This window comes from Meles meles, chromosome 4 (genome assembly GCF_922984935.1).
Source record: "Meles meles chromosome 4, mMelMel3.1 paternal haplotype, whole genome shotgun sequence".
Lineage (NCBI taxonomy): Eukaryota > Metazoa > Chordata > Mammalia > Carnivora > Mustelidae > Meles > Meles meles.
The window spans coordinates 82,559,650-82,572,528 of NC_060069.1; the positions used below are offsets into that span (position 1 = coordinate 82,559,650).

Sequence of the window (12,879 nt, forward strand, 5' to 3'; positions counted from 1 at the left end):
TTTCCAAAAGTAAATTCTTATAGCATAGTGACTCTGAACTCTAATCTATTTCTCTTTCCTGGCCAAATGCCTAATGGAATCTATAGGTTTGTAGACTTTGAACTCATTCTGGCACACGGAACTAGTGTGGCTCTATCCAAGTGTCAGGCCAAGGACAAAGAATGAAAAGCAATTGGAACTGGGAACTTGTCACTTAGAGTTCCCAAGGTAAAGTTGCCATTAGCATTTTATGAATGTGAAGAGTGTTCCTGACCCTGGAAAAACCCATAAAGAATGAATGGGAGAACAAAATTTTTCTTGCAGTTCAGCTTTGGAGAGCTCAGAAACAGCAAATAAAGTGGATTTGCCAGAGGCCTCAACAGGCAACTGACAGGCTGACTGTCTCTACGATAGCAGGCCACAGAGACAGAAACCCCTCTTCCCCAACCCACCATCTCTGCAGCTCCCACAGTTGCAAATACTGCATGGCCCGACCTGAGCTGTAATGAGCCAACAAGGAAAAATCACATCTACAAAAGGCCATCAGCCAAAAGAATCACAGAACAAATTTCCAATGAAACAGATGGCTGTAGGAGAAAACATAGCCTTGAATTAAAAAACAGTAAGAACACACTAGTAGAGATTTCAGAATGTGACCCACTTCTCAATACCTCCACCACAGCTACTATATTCCATGCCACCACCCTTTCTTGTCAGTGTTATTACAATATTACTCTCCTTATTGTCTCTTCACAGAGAAGCCAGATTTTTCTATCAAAAAAGTAAGTCAAAGAGGAGGCACTGTGAAAGATTTTGGCAGTGAGGACTTGTTTTATGAATCTCCCAAGACTTTTCATAAAAAGAGAGCAACTAGTAGAGCAAAAACAAAGAGCCGTGGATGACATCAACAACAAAACTAGGTGATAAGACATCCCCACAAATAAGGAGGTGGTAAAAGCCACGAAAATCCATGCGGTATCATGGTGTATGGGAGGAAGTAGAGAGAAGGCACTTAGGCATTAGCTAGCTCTGAGCATGGGAGAGCCCTAAAATTATGAATAAGCACCCTCTGGAAAGCACAGTGGACCAATCTAAGATGCACAAGGAAACTTCCAATCCACAGTGAGTAAAGACTATTATGGATTATACTATAATTGAGGCTAGAGCATCTGGGTCTTATAAACCCCTGACACTAAAAAATCAAAAATACATTCCAAGCCAAAGCCCTACACCATAGAAAAATTATTTTTACTATAATATAAATGGAAAATATGGATAAAGAAGGATATGATCCATATAACACTGGAAAAGGGAAATAAAGGAAGTAGACTGCAATTTTCTCAACCCAGAAAAAAAAAAGGAAAAAGAACAGAAGAACTTAACAAAAACTATAAATCACAGACATAAAGGCAGAAGGAATAAACCAAGCGAATCGGGCATTACACTAAATGTGAACACTGATTAATGAACATCATTAATCAGACTGGGTTAAAACAACAACAACATGAAGAGAGACCCTAAGAGTTCTCATCACTGGGAGAATTTTTTTTTCTTTTATTGTATTTATATGAGATAAATAATGGATGTCAACTAAGCTTTAAGCCTGTTGTGGTAATCATTCTATAATATATGATACATAACCTATGTGGTAATCATTTCACAAACCATCATGTGATACACCTTAAACATATAGAGCAATTTCTCATTTCTTATTTCTCAATAGAAAAAAAAAAACAAAACAGGCTATTTGTTGTTTCAAAGAAATACACTTACCATAAAGTTATGGTGGAAAAATCAAGTTAAGAAATGAAAACAAAAAAATACCAGGCAAAGGCAAACAAAAATGGGAATATCAACAGGATGAAATTTAAAGTTAAAAGCAATAAACAGGATACAAACAGATATATCAAAATAGAAATCTTCTACAACTTAACAAAGAAAATACAATAATTATAAATTAATATGTACAAAACAATGAAGTTATTAAGTTAACTTACTTGTGGAGCATAAGGAATAACATGGAGGATATTAGGAGAAGGAAAGGAAAAATGAATTGGGGAAATTGGAGGGGGAGAAGTACCAGAGAGACTGTGGACTCAGAAACAAACTGAGTGTTTTTGAGGGGGGGGTGGGGGGTTGGGTGAGCCTGGTGGTGGGTATTGAGGAGGGCACAGATTGCATAGAGCACTGGCTGTGCTGCACAAACAATGAATCTTGGAACACTGAAAAAATAAAACTTAAATTTAAAAAACACAAGTAATTAATTATATAAAGCAAAAACATTCAAAATGGAAAAGGAATTTTATATGTATACTATTAAAATAAAAGCCTCCAATAGGTTTATTTCAGAATCTTGACAATAAAAAATATACAGCATATATTTACCAAATTGATGATTTGTCTGGCTGTAAAGAAAACCTTGTTGTCAGAATAAAATCCAATTAAGTTAGAAACAGAGATTTTTTTTAATTGATTTATTCATTTTAGGGGTATGGGAAAGGCAGATGGAGAGGAAGAGAGAAACTCCAAGCAGACTCCACGCTGAGCACAGAGCCTGACTTGGGGCTGGATCTCACCCTGAGACCAGGACCTGAGCTGAAACCAAGGTTTAGATGCTTAACTGACTGCACCGCCCAGGCACCCCAGAAACAAAGTTTCAAAAGAAAAACCCTCAGGTACTCAGATATTAGCAAATGCTCTTATCGAGAGCACTTGCATAAAAAAGATCAAACAAAATGTGGAACAATAAACTATATAGGAAATAATGAAAAGAGAACAGTGTATAGCACATAAAGCAGTATTCAAACTTCACTAGAATGTAAGCACGTTTACGGCAAGAATTTTGTGTTTATGTGTTCCTAAATTAGTGAACACAGTAAGCGTTCAATAAATATTTACTGAATACATACCAAAACTAATGAGGCACAACAAAAACATAATTCAGATGAAAAACTAAAATATTTGGCACTCACCAACAAAATTATAAAAACAATAACAAATTTTAAAAATTATAAAGATGGAATTAATGAGGAATAATCAAGTAAATTTTTTTAAAAGATTTTTCTTTCTTTATTTATTTGACAGAGAGAGAAAGAAAGAGATCAGAAGTAGGCAGAGCAGCAGGCAGCAAAAGGGGGCAAGCAGGTTCCCTGCTAAGCAGAGAGCCCAATGTGGGGCTCGATCCTAGGACCATGAGATCATGACCTGAGCCAAAGGCAGAGGCTTAACCCATTGAGCCACCTAGGTGTCCCCTCAAGTTATTTTTAATGAAAAAAAAAAAAAATCCAAAGCTGGTTCTTTGAAAATATGAAGATTAGTGGTTAATCTGATCAGGAAAAACAGAAGTGGGTGCCTGGGTGGCTCAGTTGGCTGATGATGGTCGACTCTTGGTTTGCGCTCAGGTCATGATCTCTCAGTCAGGAGATCTTTCCCATGGCGGGCTCTGTACTCGGTGGAGAGTCTGCTTAGGATATTCTCTCTTCCTCTCCCTATGCCCTTTCCCCTGCTCACATTCTCTCTCTCTCTCTCTCTCTCTAAAATATATAAATAAATCTTAAAGAAAAAGAAAAAAGAGGTAAGCATATAAATGAATTTAGAAAGGAGAATGGAAACTTAAACAAAGGAAAATGCAAATAATTAAAAGAAAATATTGTATGAAATGCTATAGTTTTCTAGACCTCTCAAGAACGATGATAAACTTGTAAACCTCTCAAGAAGGATGATTTCCTAGCAAAAGAGAAAACCATTAAATTTGACCTCAAGGAGAAAATTTGAGTAAATATATTACACTAAAGAAACTATAAAGGTTAAAAAAAAAACTTGTATAGTTAGAAATGCAATTTGCATGAGGGGATTCAAAAGAGTATGGTTTTAAGCATTAATCTGAAAATCTAAGTAATCTAAGTAGGCATCGCTCCATGAAAGAGTTATACCTGCCTAGAAGAGAAAATTTCCCAGTATCTAGAAAAGTGACTAGTGGGATACCCTAATACCTAACAACTTCTTAGAGAGGCTTTCCCACAAGAGCTTAAGCACCCATGATCATGAATGTTGACTTGTGGGCACCTGGGTGGGCTCAGTGGGCTAAGTGACTGCCTTCAGCTCAGGTCATGATCCCGGAGTCCGGGGATAGAGTACCGCATCAGGCTCCCAGCTCCTCAGGGAGTCTGCTTCTCCCTCTGACCTTCTTCCCTCTCATGCTCTCTCTCTCCCTAAAATAAATAAATAAATAAATAAATAAAATCTCTTTTTTAAAAGGAATATTGACTTGTAATGGTGAAGATCTGAAAATAATCCAGATATCCATGGGAGAGGGATGGGTGAACACATTGTGATGCATTCAAACAAATGACATTATGCAGCAGTTAAAATGTTTGCAGCTCTAAAATATCTTGAGTGAAAAAAGCAAGTTGTAGGAAATTATTTGTATATGACACCAGTTATGTAAATTTTTTAAATAAACAGGACAATGACTATACATTTGTTTCAAACACATACTTATGTAATGAAAGCTTGGAAATGTGGACTGGATACACAGAAACACTACAGGGATTGCCTGCAGAGAGAAGCAGCAGCACACACCCTAGAAAGAGAAAGATGAGAACCTCAACTTTAATTTTCATTATTTAAAATGAGATCTAAAGTAAATATAACAAACTATCAATATGCTTTAAAATTTTGGAAATATGCACAGTTTTGTATAACTCTTAGTCAAAGTTTTAAATTTATATTGTCTCTCAAAAGCTCTTTTCTGCATTCCTTTTGTCCTGTATGTTCCTAGTTTCCTGTGAGGCACCCAGTACTCTCTCTTTCCCCCAATTCTCCAAAAGCAATCCAATAGCTGCTGTTGGCATTTAGTGTAATTTGAAGCAGCTTATTACTCCCAGAGATATCTAATTATTAAATCTGTATCTGTACGTACTTTCCAAACATTAAAATATCAGAACAGGTATTTGCACCTTTGTAATTGTAGTGATGTTCTTCTGGGAAATGGGTTTTCCCTGGGCTCCTGGAATCACATCTGCTAGGTAACCTTTTATATGCCTGCTATAATTCAAGTCCAGCTCAATGAAAGCAATTAACCTGAGCATTGTTTTATTATTACATTAATGCAAAAACTTGCCTAGGGACATTCTAGTATTCACAATACTGCAAATTATTGCATAAACACAGGCCTCAGTTCCCTAGATGACAGGTGGCCAAACACCTGTTTTACCTAAACAATAGTTTATTAGTGAATATGTGTTTAGAGAAATATAAGTGGATGAGATGGTCGAGTTTGGAATCAGGTACTTGATACTCTCAAGGCTGCTGCTTCTCAAGGCTTCTTCTTCAAAGAGACAGAAGGCTATTTCTCTATACTGTACAAGCTGCAGAGCAGGAAGCTTCTTGGCTGTTCACATACACGCAAATTGCCACTGGCTGGAACAGAAAGCTCAATGATTTCCCCATTAGCACTGGATTCAGACTTTTACTTCAGTTTGCTTTAAATAATTTGTAACAAAATCCAAGATCCCTTTAATGAGTACAAACAACATACACTTTCTAATAAGTCTGGAAAGTGTATTTAGATTTCTGTACCACTTCATATCAGTTAGTACACAATTTATAATAATAAATAACTAAAAAGCTTGGTTTACTATAGTTCTTTTCTTAATTGGCCTATTAGACTCATTTATAAAATCTAAGCATTTCTTGTAAGAATTAGAAACTTTCTATTATGCTGAAGTCAGATAAATGACTCATGAAAATGTTAGACTCATATTGACAATTTAAATATATATGCACAAATATATGTCCTTAAGTGTGTGTGTGTGTGTTTGTGTACAAGTCAAATCTTTAATTACCTAAATGTATTTTTTTTAAGATTTTATTTATTTATTTCACAGAGAGAGAGATCACAAGTAGGCAGAGAGGCAGGCAGAGAGAGGGGGTCCCCGCCAAGCAAAGAGCCTGATGCAGGACTCTATCCCAGGACCCTGAGACCATGACCCGAGCTGAAGGCAGAGGCTTCAACCACTGAGCCATCCAGGCGCCCCTAATTACCTAAATTTAAACCGTTGTCTTGGGTAATACTGCATTTAAATGTATAATACGCCCATGAGTTATTAGTTCTTAAATACCAATATGCATGCTTCATAGTAGAAAAATTGCTTAGACTAGGAATAAAATATATCATACACTCAGGGTCTTTGTATTAATATATGTGACTTTTAGGTTCAGAAATATATTCATATAGGCTCAACTTTTCAAAATATTTTTTATTCTGGGTTTAGTATCAAGAAGTTTTAATTTTAAATATGTTAACACAAAACACTTAATAGTTCTATGAAAACTTTTGTAATACAGAGAAAAGATACTAGTCACTCGCATTACAGTTAAAAAATTCAAATAGATATATTTTTTACTATAATTGGTTACTACAGAAGCATTGTTATTTGATATATAGTGGAAATAAAGTGTGAAATATTCCTCTGAAGGCAAAAATATAGAATTTCATTTCTGTAAGAGTGGGGAAGCAAACAAAATAAAGCATCTACCTCTGAACTCTCCATTTATGTCCAAAGATTTGCAAACTTTAATTTCTGACTAAATCTAAAATGGAATGCTTATGAAATACATTTATCTGAACATCAAATGTACCCCAAAGAATGTAATTCTTAACTTAGACTAAAATTCTGATGGAATTAAGTTAAAGGCATTTCTGTAGTTATTCAGAAAGATGAATGGCTACTAAATGAAATGTTAATGACAATGGGCACTCTGGCTCTGAATAAATGTAATAATTCCTTTTCCCTTAAAAAAAGAAAGAAAAAATGGAATTCTTCAAAAGCATGGTAGGTTAGTGCTCATGTCAGTAGCACATATACTAAAATGAGAACAATATAGAGAAGATAAGCATGGCTGTTGTACAAGGATGACATGCAAATTCCTAAAGCAGTCCATATTTCTTAAGACATGAAAGCAACCTAAAATGTCCATCAATAGAACAATATATACAGAAGATATATACATACATGTATATTTATATATACACATGTGTGTACATATATACACATGTATGCATGTGTGTATATACATATATTTATATGTATATATACATACATATGCATACATATATGAATATATATGAATATATGTATGTATATGTATGTATACACAGACACACATATTTACTGGAATATTACTCAGCCACAAAAAGGATAAGATCTTGCCCTTTGTGACAACATGGATGGACCTAAAGGGTATTCTGCTAAGTGAAATAAGTCAAATAGCTGAAAGACAAATACCATATTATTTCACTTAAATGTGGAATCTAAAAAACAAATATACAAACAAAAAGCAGAATTAGACCTATAAGTTCAGAGAACAATTGCTGGTTACTGGAGGGGAGAGCGGCAGGGATATGAGCGGTATGGGTGAGGGTGAGTGGGAGATGCAGGCTTCCAATTGCGGAATGAATGGGCCACCAGAATGGAGCATATAGAATAAGGAATGTAGTCAATGGCATTGTAATAGTATCATATGGTGACAGATGGTGACTTGCACTTGTGGCAAGCATACCACAAAGCATGAAGATGTTGAATCACTATGTTATACACCAGAAACTAGTGCAGCACTGTGTGTCAACTATACTCAAAAGGAAAAAAAAAAAAAAGAACAGTGTATCATCAAGATTGAGATATGCTATAAATAAAAATTTGCCTTATTTGAGATGCAGGGCAGGGGACTTGGGGGGTAAGAAAAGAAAAAATGAAACAAGATGGTATCAGGAGGGAGACAAACCATAAGAGACTCTTAATCTTGCAAAACAGACTGAGGGTTGCTGGGGGGCATGGTCTGGAGAGGGTGATTTGGTTATGGACATTGGGGAGGGTATGTGCTATGATGAGTGTTGCGAAATGTGTAAGCCTGATGATTCACAAACCTGTACCCCTGGGGCAAATAATATATTATATGTTAATAAAAATAATTTTTAAAAATTTTCCTTGTTCCCACAAAGATTTTAAAATAAATAGTTCTAGGTCCTGGGATCGAGTCCCGCATCGGGCTCTCTGCTTGGCAGGGAGCCTGCTTCCCTCTCACTCTCTCTGCCTGCCTCTCTGCCTACTTGTGATCTCTCTCTGTCATAAATAAAAAAAATAAAATAAAATAAAATAAAAAGAATAAACATTTTAAAAGACTGAGATCTTGACCTTGGTGGAGAGGGCATGGCCATGTCTCACTGAATGACAGAGAGGTCACTGTGGTACTGTGCAGCAAAATCTCCCAAAAATCTGATATCTAGATTGTCAGAGAAAGCTATTCACAGGAATACATCTCCCCAGAGGCATTCTGCTACAATATCACTGGGGGAAGCTGCTGACCGCCAGGCACCATAGGAGGCAGAAGATGGAGAAGCTGCAAGTGACACAGAAGCCTGCTGAGTGAGCATACACTGGAACCAGGAAGCAAAGCTCTTCTCTCCCTCAGTCTCTCTCCATCATGTACTTGCAAAGCCTCAATGCTTGGTGACAATGGAAAAATACTCAGGGGCCCAAATCCATTTCACACAGTAATAAAAAAGAGTGAATTTAGCTTTTTCTTCTGAGTGACTTTTCTAGCCTCTGCATGCAGTATTCGATGCTACAATGCTTGGTTATATAAAATCAGTCAAAGGAGAAAGAGCATGAAGAATTTCATGAGAATGTTTTCTAAGGGCAAGGTCTGGAAATGGCATGCATCATTTCTATTTACGTGTCACTGACAAGAACTCAGTCATAGGCTCACACTAACTGCCAAGACAGGATAGGAAAGGTAGTTAAGTTGAGGCCCAGGAAGAAGAAGTGTTTTGGGGGGGTTTTTGTTTGTTTGTTTGTTTTAATTTATTTGAGAGAGAGAGAGAGGTTGAGAGAATGAGCAGAGGCAGAAGCAGACTCCCTACAGAGCAGGGAGCCCCAATGTGGGACTGAATCCTAGCACTCTGAGATCATGACCTGAGCCAAAGGCAGACTCCTTTTTTTTTTTTAAGTTAAGAGAAGGATTTATATACTCAATGAGATCAATATTACAGGAAGGTGGTGGAGGCAGAGTTCATCCAAAATAGTAGTAATCTAAAACATCAGTTAACCCAAATAATAGAAAAAGAGCCAATGTCATTTACATTTGTCTTTGGAGTATATTGTCCTGCAACTGCAGCACGTTCTCTCTCTCTCTCTCTCTCTTTTTCAGGTACCTGTGCTTCTAAAGCATGTACTCTTTTATTTAAATTTTTTATTTTTTACAAACATATAATGTATTATTAGCCCCAGGGGTACAGGTCTGTGAATCATCAGGTTTACACACTTCACAGCACTCACCATAGCACATATCCTCCCCAATGTCCATAACCCCACCACCTTCTCCGTATACCCATCCCCACTGGCCCCTCTCAGTTTGTTTTGTGAGATTAAGAGTCTCTTAATATTTGTCTCCCTCCCGATCCCATCTTGTTCCATTTATTCTTTTCCTACCCCTCAAACCCACACATTGCATCTCCACTTCCTCATATCAGGGAGATCATATGATAGTTGTCTTTCTCCGATTGACTTATTTCACTCAGCATAATACCCTCTAGTTCCATCCATGTCATCACAAATGGCAAGATTTTATTTCTTTTGATGGCTGCATAGTATTCCATTGTGTATATATATATATATATATATATATATATATATATATATATACACACCACATCTTCTTTATCCATTCATCTGTTGATGGACATCTAGGTTCTTTCCATAGTTTGGCTATTGTGGACATTGCTGCTATAAACATTCGGGTGCACGTGCCTCTTCGGATCACTACGTTTGTATCTTTAGGGTAAATACCCAGTAGTGCAATTGCTGGGTCATAAGGTAGCTCTATTTTCAACTTTTTGAGGAAACTCCATGCTGTTTTCTAGAGTGGTTGCACCAGCTTGCATTCCCACCAACAGTGTAGGAGGGTTCCCCTTTCTCCACATCCTCACCAGCATCTGTCATTTCCTGACTTGTTAATTTTAGCCATTCTGACTGGTGTGAGGTGGTATCTCATTGTGGTTTTGATTTGTATTTCCCTGATGCCGAGTGATGTAGAGCACTTTTTCATGTGTCTGTTGGCCATCTGGATGTCTTCTTTGCAGAAATGTCTGTTCATGTCCTCTGCCCATTTCTTGATTGGATTATTTGTTCTTTGAGTGTTGAGTTTGCTAAGCTCTTCATAGATTATGGATACTAGCCTTTTATCTGATATGTTGTTTGCAAATATCCTCTCCCATTCTGTCAGTTGTCTTTTAGTTTTGTTAACTGTTTCCTTTGCTGTGCAAAAGCTTTTGATCTTGATGAAGTCCCAATAGTTCATTTTTGCCCTTGCTTCCCTTGCCTTTAGCAATGTTCCTAGGAAGAAGTTGCTGTGGCTGAGGTTGAAGAGGTTCAAAGACAGACTCTTAACCCACTGAGCTACCCAGATGCCCAAAGAAATGGTTTTGGTGACTTGTTAGTCTCCCTCATTGGTTATTTCTCTTATATTTTATTTTTATCTTATTTTTCCTGAAAGCAATGCATCTTACTGCTCATCACCATTACCCCTCGCCTGGATGATACTAATGTATGTATGTAATAACCCCAGATGTCAGCTGGGGCCCTTCCAGTCCACTAAAATCTGATGATGATGGTAATGTGTGTACATATATATTGAGATGCCAGCTAAGACTCCTCTACTCATTGAGTTCCAGACAAGATTTGCCCCAGCTTCATGTTCCCAGAGAGGTCTGCAAATTCCCAAGTTCTTACATTCTTATAGTCTTCTCCATGCTAACTTCTGCTTCCATATACACTGTTGCCATTCCTCACTGCTTTGATCCAGATACGAAATCCAAATCTTTCCTCGATTTCCATTCAAAAATACTTAACTATGCTCCACAAATAAGTGAAACCATATGATACTTGACTCTCTCTGCTTGACTTATTTCACTCAGTATAATCACTTCCAGTCCCGTCCATGTTGCAACAAAATTTGGGTATTCATCCTTTCTTTTCTTTCTTTTTTTTTTAAATAAACATATAATGTATTTTTATCCCTAGGGGTACAGGTCTGTGAATCACCAGGAGGACATTGGGAGATGGAGAGGAGAAGGAAGTTGAGGGAAATTGGAAGGGGAGGCGAACCATAAGAGACTATGGACTCTGAAAAACAAACTGAGGATTTTGAAGGGGCGGGGGTGGGAGGTTGGGGGAACCAGGTGGTGGGTAATAGGGAGGGCACGTATTGCATGGAGCACTGGGTGTTGTGCAAAAACAATGAATACTGTTATGCTGAAAAAAAAATAATTAATTAATTACTTTAAAAAAATACTTAACTACCCCATTTGTGGAAGACTTTACAGAGGAAGTTTAAATGCAGGAGGAATAATTTCAGACTACATAATAGGCAGCCTCTCCTTTAGTACTGACTTCTGGGAAGTTTCTGAAGATTTTCACCTCATCTGGTTTCCTTCTACACATCACCTCGCTGCTTCCTTTCTCCCCAGAGTCTCTTTACCCCTCAAGAGAAAAACAGATCCCTTTTGTTTTGTCATACAGAACAATGTAACCATCTTTATTAGTTGTTTAAGTTCCTACTGACACCAGTGTTCTTGGGAGTCTTATTTTCCATCCCCAAGGACATGTTCTGGTTTGTTAAAGCTAAAATTTTCACATTATTTCATACAAAGTCAAATGACTTGATATTGACTATATTAAGTGAGTTCTATGAGTTCAGCATTCCTAATATGTGTTCTATGGTACACTGGTCCTATGAGATAATCTGTAGACATAAATAAATAAATAAATAAATAAATAAAATCTATGATTAAGTAATTTTAAGAATCCTTGCATACTATACTCATCTCCTTGGAAATTTACAGTGCATATCAAGCATATTGAAAGCTGGGAAAAGTCATATACCTGTTTATTGTGATAGTAGCTAACTCACTTGATAACAAACCTTTCTTTTTCTTTTTTTTTTCTTCACAAAATGCCCTCTAATGTACAGAACGCACAGAATGTAGAAAGTTCCTTCTAGCTATAGAACTATATATATATATAGAACACTATAATGCTTAACCACCTATATGACTAATGACAAAGCAACTATAAAACAAAACAAAAAATCATCAGTGCGACAGCCTGGCCAGAAGGGGAGCTGTCACACACTTTATTACTGTAAGATCCCTCTTGGGTGACCACTGCCTCCACCCAGAGTTTTAAGTATTCTGGCTATTCTGAGAGGCTGAGGCAGAGTCTCAGAGACTAATCAGAAATGAACAGGAAGAAGAAAAAGCAAATTTACCTGCTGGTGCTGAAACTCCGTTTCTACACTTTCACCTTCAACAAGACTACTTGAGTCTGTCTGCCTGAAAAACATCCCTTCCCTTTTTTCTCTTTGTATTCATCCACTACAGGATTCCTGTGTTTTCTTGAGATAAGCTGCTTCTGCTTCCTGCACTCTTCCCCAATCCCCCACCCCCCTCTCCAATATTTAACCTTTCACTAATCCTGGTCTTGACTCTTGATCTTTTTGGCCAAAAGGACAGTTGGTTATAATGTAACCAAATTTTATAGCAAGTCAGCAGTCTAGACAGTAGGTGACTTTTATTACCCCTTCTAACCTTGACACTATGAAGTAGTTAGACTTTTGCCCTGGTAGAACTTACTGACTAGCAAATTTTAAAAAATATATCTTAAATGAGAAATACAGTTGGGTAGCACAATTCACTTGAATATTGTCACCGAGGCACAAGCCCACATTTTTATCAGTTTGAAAGTATCTTGAAAAACACACAGTATGATGTAAATACAGTAGAACATTAGAATTTCCTGTTACTTTCTTTGAAGAAGTATTTATTTCTACTGTTTGAGTACT

The 12,879-nt window shown here is 37.0% G+C and overlaps 1 long non-coding RNA gene and 1 other non-coding gene across 2 annotated transcripts in view; one reads left to right on the forward strand and one right to left on the reverse strand.

The window, feature by feature from the left end:
- The window catches only part of LOC123940197, a 106,284-nt gene extending 93,841 nt beyond the window's left edge, over positions 1-12,443 (reverse strand). Inside the window, exon 1 of the long non-coding RNA XR_006818045.1 lies at positions 12,307-12,443. This is a non-coding gene — a long non-coding RNA (uncharacterized LOC123940197). The remainder of the gene's footprint in view (positions 1-12,306) is intronic.
- LOC123941067 lies at positions 6,824-6,930 on the forward strand. The gene has a single exon (XR_006818164.1). It is a non-coding gene; the product is annotated as a U6 spliceosomal RNA (small nuclear RNA).
- Positions 12,444-12,879: the final 436 nt, after the last annotated feature.